Here is a 9,966-nt window from a genome sequence, read left to right on the forward strand (position 1 = left end):
GCGGCTGCTGCAGTCTGTAAATGCCACTGTATATTACGCGCATGTGCGCAGTGCCGGAAGGCTGGGCACACCTGCACGGCTGAGCTGGCTCAGGGCTGCTCTTCGGTAGTGGGTCCAGTACAGGCATGTCTGGTGATTTAGGCCCAGTCTGGGCATTTCTGGTGATTTAGGGGGATATGTACTAAGCAGTGATAAAAGTGGAGAAGTGAGCCAGTGGAAAAGTTGCCCATGGCAACCAGTCAGCATTGACGTAACATTTATAATTTGCATACTTTAAAAGTATACAGATAAGCTGATTGGTTGCCGTGGGCAACTTCTCCACTGGCTCACTTCTCCACTTTTATCACTGCTTAGTACATGTCCCCCTTAGGCCCAGTGAATATGAAAGTAAACATTGTGGGGGAACTACAAACCTAGGGAGGTCAAGGCCCTTAGTCAGGGCCTAGGTCAGATCATGGGTAATCCCTGATATAATATATAGAAGCAAAAAACCTAAAGCATCCTTTAAAAAAATACACCTTTTATATAGCATAAATTGTGTCCAACTCTATTATTTTCAGCTCTATAATGGTCCTTTACAACTGGATTTAATTGTGAAGTAGAATAACATTAACAAAAAGTATATAGCCATGAAAAATTTAAGTAAAAATACAGTACTATATGCTAATAATGGTGATAATTCATATAACATCAGACATACTTACAAATCAGGAATTAATGAGTCTATAGCAAAGAACAAAACAAGTACAATATAACCTTGGCAAAGGGCAAGAGTGGAAGAAAATCACTCACCAAAGAAAGCTGATAACAAGTATATCCGGAGAAAGGAACAGAATCTGTTGACAGTTGGAATAACACCTGAAATGGAAACATCTGTCGAACGGGCTTTTATTAACAGCCAATGCACTAGAATAAAGAACATGTAACTATTTAGAGGGAGGCAAGCAGCAATGGCAAAATAAAAGTAAAATTAGTAGTTACACAACTACATATTGCATTCCGGAAATGAAATAATTAAATAAGACTTCTACCGCTACGCCTTGTAACCTTTTATGTTCAATTTTTTTTACATTTAATTAAGTTTAAAAATTTAATATTTACTATAAGTGCTGTGGTAAAAAAGCTCATTCTGCAAGAAAGGATACACCAAACCCCTGTTCAGTTTCAAGAGAGAATCGGGGGCCAGGGGACCTGCTCCCGGCTCACAGGCCTGGCGACAGGGGGGGTCAAAGGGGACACCCGTCCCGGGCCCCGTCATTGTGAGGGGCCCCAAGGTCCAGCGGTGGCAGCATATCATAATAAATGTACATAATTCTATAACTCGCGGCACCGCACCAGCCGCTTGCGGCCCGCTGTGTGGTTGAGTTGTTGTTTTTTGCGGCAGCACCCCCCCATCCCCCCAAGCCGTGTGGTCACCCCCTCAGTGCACAGCCCCAGCCAGGTCAGCTGTCAGCCTGAGCCAGCCAGTCCCCGGCCGTGCTGTATGCTGTGCAGTGCACTGACGTTGCACCAGTCACACACGATGACGGCCGTCCGGACCGCCCCTCCTCTTCGAGTCCTCACCGCACGCCTCCCTGTCTCTGCTGTGTGAGCTGTAAGGAGCCGGAGCGCCAAGCAGGAGTGGCCCAGGACAGTACTGCGGGATTCTGAGCCTGGTCAATTAGCGGCGCCGGCGGCTGTGTGTTGCTGCTGGTAAGGCTCTCCAACTCCAGAATGTTTAGGGATTTGGGCTTGGTTTGGGGCTTTGGGATTGGTTTGGGTTGGGCTGCGGGCAGGCAGGCACAATATGCATGCAGCATTCTGCACATATAGATGCATCTGCATGCATGCATGTCAGATGAGATCAGAGCAGAATGTCTGTGTGGTGGTGACTGGTCTTTCAGGCTCATCTGCTGCTCAGCACAGACAGTACAAAATGCCTGGCCATTGTGTGTCTGGGAATCTTAATTTTGGAAAGAGATGATCCCAATATATCAGTATTGTATTAGGCAGGCGGGGGTTGGGATCGGGTGACCGGCGGTCGGGATCCCGGTGGTCAGCATACTGACGCCGGGATACCCACAAGTGGGAATATGGCTGGGCCCCCTGCCGGCATTCTGGCGTCCGGGATCCCGGCGTCGGTATGCTGACCACCAGGATCCCGGCTGCCGGGATCATAACTACATCCCAGGGAGGTGCATGTGACGGTCGTGGGGAAGAACATAGTGCAGACAATGTTTTTAGGGCCGGGTGGGGGGGCCCGCAGAGATATTACTGTACCGGGCCCCAAGATTTCTGTTGCCGGCCCTGCCGGCTCAGCACACTCTTTCTGGTATCAGGGCTGCACCTGTCTGGCTGGCAGAACCGGATCAGCTGCCATGGGCTGGCTCAGACCATTGCTGACATACGGACAAGCTGCTAGGGGCGATATTGTGAGAGAATAGCCAGATCTGCCAGGGGCCTCTCAGAGCCTCCCTCGCTCCATCATGTCTAGGGACAGCGTCCAAATCACAGAACTTTCAGAACTTCAGGAGTGAGTGTTACTCAGAATCTGGCTGGACTTATAACAAGTCTAGGATCACAGTGTGGGTCGAGATCCTGCAGGAGAGGGCTTTGCACATGATCTAGAGGAGGACAGAACCCACTTGTTACATTACTACTGCCGGGCTGTGGGATCCCCACTGATTACATACTACTGCCGGGCTGTGGGATCCCTACTGATTACATACTACTGCCGGGCTGTGGGATCCCCACTGATTACACACTACTGCCGGGCTGTGGGATCCACACTGATTACATACTACTGCCGGGCTGTGGGATCCCCACTGATTACATACTACTGCCGGGCTGTGGGATCCCACTGGTTACATTGTATCTACTCCTGTCCCCCCTGTGAGATCCATCTTATTACAGGTCGCTATTAATACCTGGCTGGTGAAATCACACCTGTTACAATGGATCTATTATTATCTGGCCAGTGAGATCCCACCTATTACAATGTATCTATTGCTGTTCCTGGCTGGTGAAATCTACTTGTTACACTTTACCTGACGTAACATGTATTAAAGGGGCTCTAGCTGATGTAATGTGTATAAGGGGTACTACTGTGTGGTGTACTCTGACGGACACTACTCTGTGGTGTAATGTGAATTGGTACTATTTTGTGGCCACTCCCCTTCCCCATGAAGCCACACCCCTATATTGTTCGCACACTGTCCACTGCCAAAGGAAAGTTCGCTCTGGGCACCACAAGGTCTAGAACCAGCCCTGTGTTTATTGTATATTGCTCATAACTGCATGTAATGTTCTTTATGCTTGACTCACATGCCTATGTATTGCAAATTTGTTTATGGTATTTTTGGTTTAGTGGAAAAAAAAACATTTTTTGTATTGTTTTCTATAAAAGTATTTACAATTTTATTTGAAAAAAAGGGGTGTCTAGCACATACCTTCTGTGGCCATAGGTCCCTATTACAACATTACCTCCAACCCTCCAATGGCATAACCCTACCACGGGTCACCATTGTTGCACTGCCCCCCCCCCCCCCCCTCCCCTCTTCCTCCTTGCTATGAGTACATGTACTCCAGATTGATATTCACAATCACTGGAGACTACTACTTCACTAGTTGAAGGGCCGGTCAAGCCATGTCAGACTAGTGTCCATGGGTCTCAATTGTGGTACTACACCCACTTCCCCAGTGCCATATGCCACCTTATAAGTATTGTACTTATCCTCTTTAGCGCCAATATACCTGTTGGGAGCATTATGCCACTCCCATTACTAACAGATTGCCCACCACCGGGGGAACAGACATCCCCCAAGTACAGAGCACAGCAGAACATGTCTCAGAGGCAACTGAAGTTCCCTTCCTCGCAGTTTTGTTATCAGCACATGCGCTCCATTCACAATCCATTCTGGGGCACAAAATTGGCAGTGATGTCAGCTGTCAGAGATTACTACATCACTGCAGGAGGGACGGATGAGACGCAGATGTGACCACACTAGGGAAAGCCCAGCTGGCTGCAGATGCATCCCAAGTCAGAGATGTGGTTAACAATGCACGTTCAAATGCCAATGAAACGGTTTGTCAGATTTGACATACTGTTATTTGGGAGCCACAAACAAACAGAATTGGCTTGGCGCTAACAGCTAAATAGAAAGTGTGTGCATCGATTAACCATAAATTTAATTCAAAGAACACTCTGTTTCAATCGCAGCTGTTTAATTAAGGGAGAGTACTCCACCCTTTATAGTTACCTAAAAATATATACACACCAAAACAGCGCTAATTTAAAACATAAGTGTGCTTTTAATTTTTACACAAATAAAACATATTAAAAAACACATGAATATGGCTAAATCCTAGAAACCGGTTATCCGTGCAAGGTATGACGTAATTAATAATTAATATAATGCAATTCAGAACAATTAATATAATGCAATTCAGAACATAGAGATTATTAAATATAGTCCGGAGACTCATTCAAATTAATCCTTTGTATAAAAACTCAATCAGTATGACAGTCTCTTGCAGAGCACAGTGAATTAGTCGTGAACCGTTCAATTGATAGCAGCAGGTGAGGCAGTGATTGGCAGTTCACACTGCAACATAGTAGGCGACTGTTCGTAGAAGAGATTTAGAGCAATATTGATAGATTTGACATATATCAATGTAATATCGACTGCCAGGCTTGTATAGAAAGTCAATTAACCATGAATACAACCTGCTTCAAGGATCCGGAATTGATCCGTTATGGACCGATGGTTGGTGACTCCCGACTCCTGGTGCTTTTAATAGCCGTTTTTAGTGGGTCTTATCCGGAGTTCCAAACACCACGGGTCCAGGTCTAAGCAGGTGGAAAAATTTTAGCACGCCCGGTACCGGACAGTTGGTGAGAGCTCTTACGCGTTTCTCCGCCTGATAATAGCTCAGCGGCTTCCTCAGAGAGATATGTCTCAGAGGCAACTGAAGTTCCCTTCCTCGCAGTTTTGTTATCAACACATGCGCTCCATTCACAATCTATTCTGGGGCACAAAATTGGCAGTGATGTCAGCTGTCAGAGATTACTACATCACTGCAGGAGGGACGGATGAGACGCAGATGTGACCACACTAGGGAAAGCCCAGCTGGCTGCAGATGCATCCCAAGTCAGAGATGTGGTTAACAATGCACGTTCAAATGCCAATGAAATGGTTTGTCAGATTTGACATACTGTTATTTGGGAGACCCGTTGACTTCAATATGTTATGAATGAAGCAAGAAGCATTTGGAAAACCACAGCACATCATTACGCAAGCATACCCACTGATCTTGGCAATGATAAGTTCCAATGTCGGATCAGTTTAAATGATTTCTAATAAATATTAAACACTGTTGTTGCTGTCGCTGAATATCTTTAGTTAAATAAAGGGCACATAGAAACATAGACCAGATTCAGATGATAAAGACGTTTAGAACATCAAAACGCGCCAATGGAGAGGTCCTCATAACGATTCAATTTTCTGAATGGATTCAAAGCCGAGTTTCCCAGGACTCAACTGTGGGGATGTGGTCAAGATGCCGCCGGCCGGAATCCCGGCGGTCGAAATACCGACGCCGAAATCCCGACCGCCACAATCCCGACATATTCTCCCTCCGTGGGTGTCCACGACACCCATAGAGGGAGAATATAATAGTGTGCCGAGCGTAGCGAGGCACCGTGTCCGCAGCATGGCGAGCGAAGCGAGCCCGCAAGGGGCTGCGTTCCGCTCGCCACCCCTGTTGGGATTGTGTGGTCGGGATTCCGGCGTCGATATTTCGACCGCCGGGATTCCGGCCGGCGGCATTTAGTACTGATCCCCAACTGTGGCCTGGACCTGCCTAGACGTACTGTACTTCTGTACATCTGAATCTGGTATGAAGTGACCCCTGCTGTTTTTCAAGATTTATAAGTGTTTATATTCATGATGTTGGGGGTCATTCCGAGTTGTTCGCTCGCTAGCAGATTTTAGCAGCATTGCACATGCTAGGCCGCCGCCCTCTGGGAGTGTATCTTAGCATAACAGAAAGATTAGCAGAATTGTGAATAGAAAATTCTTAGCAGTTTCTGAGTAGCTCGAGACTTATTCCTACACTGAGATCAGCTCAGCCCATTTCGTTCCTGGTTTGACGTCACAAACACGCTCTGCGTTCCGCCAGCCCCTCCCCCGTTTCTCCAGACACTCCCGCGTTTTATCCTGGCACGCCTGCATTTTTCCGCACACTCCCAGAAAACGGTCAGTTTCCACCCAGAAACACCCACTTCCTGTCAATCACACTCCGATCACTCAACAATGAAAATTCTTCATTCGGACGCGAGTAAATCTACTAAGTTTTGTGCTAAAATACTTAGCGCATGCGCACTGCGTACCATGCGCATGCGCATTTTGCCTTAATCGCTCCGTTGCAAAAATCGGCAACGAGCTATCAACTCGGAATGACCCCCATTGTGCATTCTTGTAATATTTTTTATGTATTTAATTGTGTATGGTTCTACTGTGCTGTCAGTCCATATTTTTATTGCACACACCTGAGACGATTAGAGTTGCCGTACCATCATCCCTGGAGACAAAGCATCTGCTACATGTGTGAGTTTTAAGCAAAATTATATGAGGGGATTTTGGGGGTAATTCAGACCTGATCGCTCACTAGTGTTTTTTGCAGCGCTGCGATCAGGTCAGAACTGTGCATGCATATGCACCGCAATGCGCAGGCACATCGCATAGGTTCAAAGCAGTTTGCCGCTCAGCGATGGGTTTATGCGAAGAATCCATTCGCACGGGCGATCGTAAGGTGAGTTACAGGAAGAAGCTATTTGTGGGTGGTAACTGACCATTTTCTGGGAGTGGTTGGAAAAACACAGGCGTGTCTATGCGTTTGCAGGGAGGGTTCCTGACGTCAATTCCGGTCCCGGACAGGCTGAAGTGATCGCAGCAGCTGAGTAAGTCCTGGGCTACTCAGAAACTGAACTAGATCTTTTTGTACCGCTCGGCTGCACATACAATCGCACATACACTCCCCAGTGAACGGTGAGTATGTGAACGCAGGACTGCTAAAAAACAGCTAGCGAGCGATCAGGTCTGTTTTACCCCCTTTGTGTAGGCAATTTGAGGAAAAGAGGTTTTTCCTGTCCTTTATCAAGTTTTCATCTAGTAAGCACTATACAATAAGGGGTTAAGGTTCAAGGGGTTTTATTTCTTTTATCTATTGTTGGTGATATTGGATCTTCACTAATTATCACAAATCTATACTGATATTTTTTTCTTTGCATGTCATATTACATCCAGGAGTAATCCTTTTGTTGAGGAATAAAGTCTTTGTGTCGATGCGTTATATAAATATATGTGTGTGAAAATGAATTGGAGATTCTGTATACATCTTCTCATCTGGTATATTCACAAACTGTCTTTGCTGGTGGACCTATGTGATTTGTATGGAACACCCTGAGTTCCAATGATGTATTGTGTACAATTTTATTTGTATTTGTTAGTAATGCTGGATGCACACTCGCAGATATATTAGCAGATGGGCAATATATCTGGAGATATATTGGTGCATCCTTCTGTGACTATGAACAACCACCAACTGCATATATAGCTGCAGATCAATTGAACAGCAGATATATCTTTAAGATATATTGGGTTTAGCGTCTCATATTGTACCCATCATTGGACCTTATTCAGCATCAGTAGCTGATTCTGCTAAAAAGCTAAAAATCTGCTACAGCTGTCTATTGCATGCTGGGGGCCGCCCAGCACAGGGCAAGGTCACCCAGCATGCTTCGAGCTGTCCAGCGCTGTGTTCGCAATCTAATTGTGAATGCATCGTGATTAGATTGCAATCACAGCAAACTGGGGTGCTGCGGAGTCTGACTGCGAAGGTAGGCAGGTCGGCCATGTTTCCCACAGTGGCCGCCCCAAAAATAGCCCAGACCCACCCCTGTTTTTGCCATCCCGCCCCTGCAACGGCACCTTCTGCCCCCAAACCATCCCACGAACGCTTCTGCCTGTCACTCAGGCAGAGGTGTTCGCATCACTGAGAAACGCACACGCAAATAAGGAAATGCAATTGCTTCTCAGATGCGATTGATGCTGAATAAGGCCCATAGACTGCTAGATTTCGGTTATGCTTTTGTGAATTAGTCTACTATTTTTTTCTTGCGCATTATAAATCAGTACACAACATGGCATAAGCACACAGGAATGCAGACGCACATATAGGACTGCCCATCAGTCGTAATGTAATAGCATGCATTCGCAAGCATACAGATCAGCGCACGCTGACATGGATAAATCAACACTGGCATATTTGTTTAAGAAGAGATTATAGCACTATTTTTATTAAAATAATATGCTATAAATGTGTTCAAGCACAGACTGAAAGAAAAATGAAGATGAAAGACCAACAGCATCATGCCAGGAGCCAGGACAGGCTTATTTTGGGTATCCATATTTTAGTTTGTTACAGTGCATATAAGGGAATACTTAGGTTGCTGCGGATGGTAGTGTGTTGTAGTGGTGCCTCATAGCATACCCTACTGCAGCCTGCGATCGCACCATACCTTTCTATGGCAGCAAGGAATGTGCAAGTGCTGGTTTCTTTCCTAAGGGTACCGGGTAGTTACCCGCTACCCATGCTCATCAACTCCTGCCGGCTCCTCCTGAAGTTTGTTGGTAGCGGGAATAATGCTGCCCACTAGTGTCTGCAGCTTTTACTCTGTCTGCTGTACGGCACACTCTCATACCTCCCAACATGACCCTCTCCAGGAGGAACAGAATGCTCTGCTCCTGGACTTCCCTCTTAATATATGTTTGCCATCATCTGTGCTGAAACACCTTTCTTATACACTAACCTCTTCAAAACAGGTGCCGGCAATCATACATTAAGAGAAAAGTCCAGAAGCAGAGCATTGTGTCCCTCCTGGAGAGGGTCATGTTGGAAGGTATGACACTGCCACTACCGTACACTGCTCTACACCATATAGGCAACAACAGATGTAGACACATCTGTACAATATTTACAAAGTGTGACAAAATTACACACCACTTTGATGTATACAGAAATATAGTATGTTAAAAACAATGTTAATGTGAAACTACATACTAGTATATTTGAACATGAGCAAGGTAAATAAATATAATCCATGTAAAGTTTATATAAAATCATACCCTCCAACATGACCCGCCCCACTAAGTACAAAATGCTCTGTTTCTGGACTTTCCTCTTAATTTATTATTGCCATTACCTGTGAAGAAACAGCTTTCTTATCATGTAACTAGTTCAACACAGGTGATAGAAATCATAAATTAAGAGGGAAGTCCAGGAACAGAGCATTTTGTACCTAGTGGGGCGGGTCACGTTGGAGGGTCTGTAAAATATGAATATGTGAATCCTTACTTCATACTGCCAAGGTCTTCTTTAAAAAGGTAAAAATTGTGTCATACAGAGTACAATGTAATTAAGGGAGAATTACAGGCACCTGAACAAATGAGGTATTGCTGCTGCATGAAGTAGGAGGGGTATTTAATCTTGTGCAAAGTAAGTAGTATATGTAACACAATATTGTGACACATGCTGCTACATTTGAGCTTAATGTAATGTATGCACTTTAGAAATGCATTGTACAGTATTAGGTTTACATTTAAAATAGCTTATAATGGCATTAGGAATAATCTGACAAGATTGACCTGAATTAACCTTGTGGTTCTCCGAATACCAGCATGCGGGGAGACTTGCTAGGACCTGTAGTTCCACCAGTAACACAAAATATTGGGGGTAATTTCAAGTTGATCGCAGCAGGATTTTTGATAGCAACTGGGCAAAACCATGTGCACTGCAGGGGAGGCAGATATAACATGTGCAGAGAGAGTTATATTTGGATGGGGTGTGTTCAATCTGCAATCTAATTTGCAGTGTAAAAATAAAGCAGCCAGTACTTACCCTGCACATAAACAAAATAACCCACCC

General features: G+C 45.3%; 1 long non-coding RNA gene across 1 annotated transcript in view; it reads right to left on the reverse strand.

The window, feature by feature from the left end:
* The window catches only part of LOC134927974 (uncharacterized), a 117,261-nt gene extending 107,500 nt beyond the window's left edge, over positions 1-9,761 (reverse strand). The window contains exons 1-2 of the long non-coding RNA XR_010177795.1: positions 9,687-9,761; positions 793-906 (exon numbers count right to left, since the gene is read on the reverse strand). This is a non-coding gene — a long non-coding RNA (uncharacterized LOC134927974). The remainder of the gene's footprint in view (positions 1-792; positions 907-9,686) is intronic.
* Positions 9,762-9,966: the final 205 nt, after the last annotated feature.

The sequence above is a fragment of the Pseudophryne corroboree genome, chromosome 5, assembly GCF_028390025.1.
Source record: "Pseudophryne corroboree isolate aPseCor3 chromosome 5, aPseCor3.hap2, whole genome shotgun sequence".
NCBI classification, from domain to species: domain Eukaryota; kingdom Metazoa; phylum Chordata; class Amphibia; order Anura; family Myobatrachidae; genus Pseudophryne; species Pseudophryne corroboree.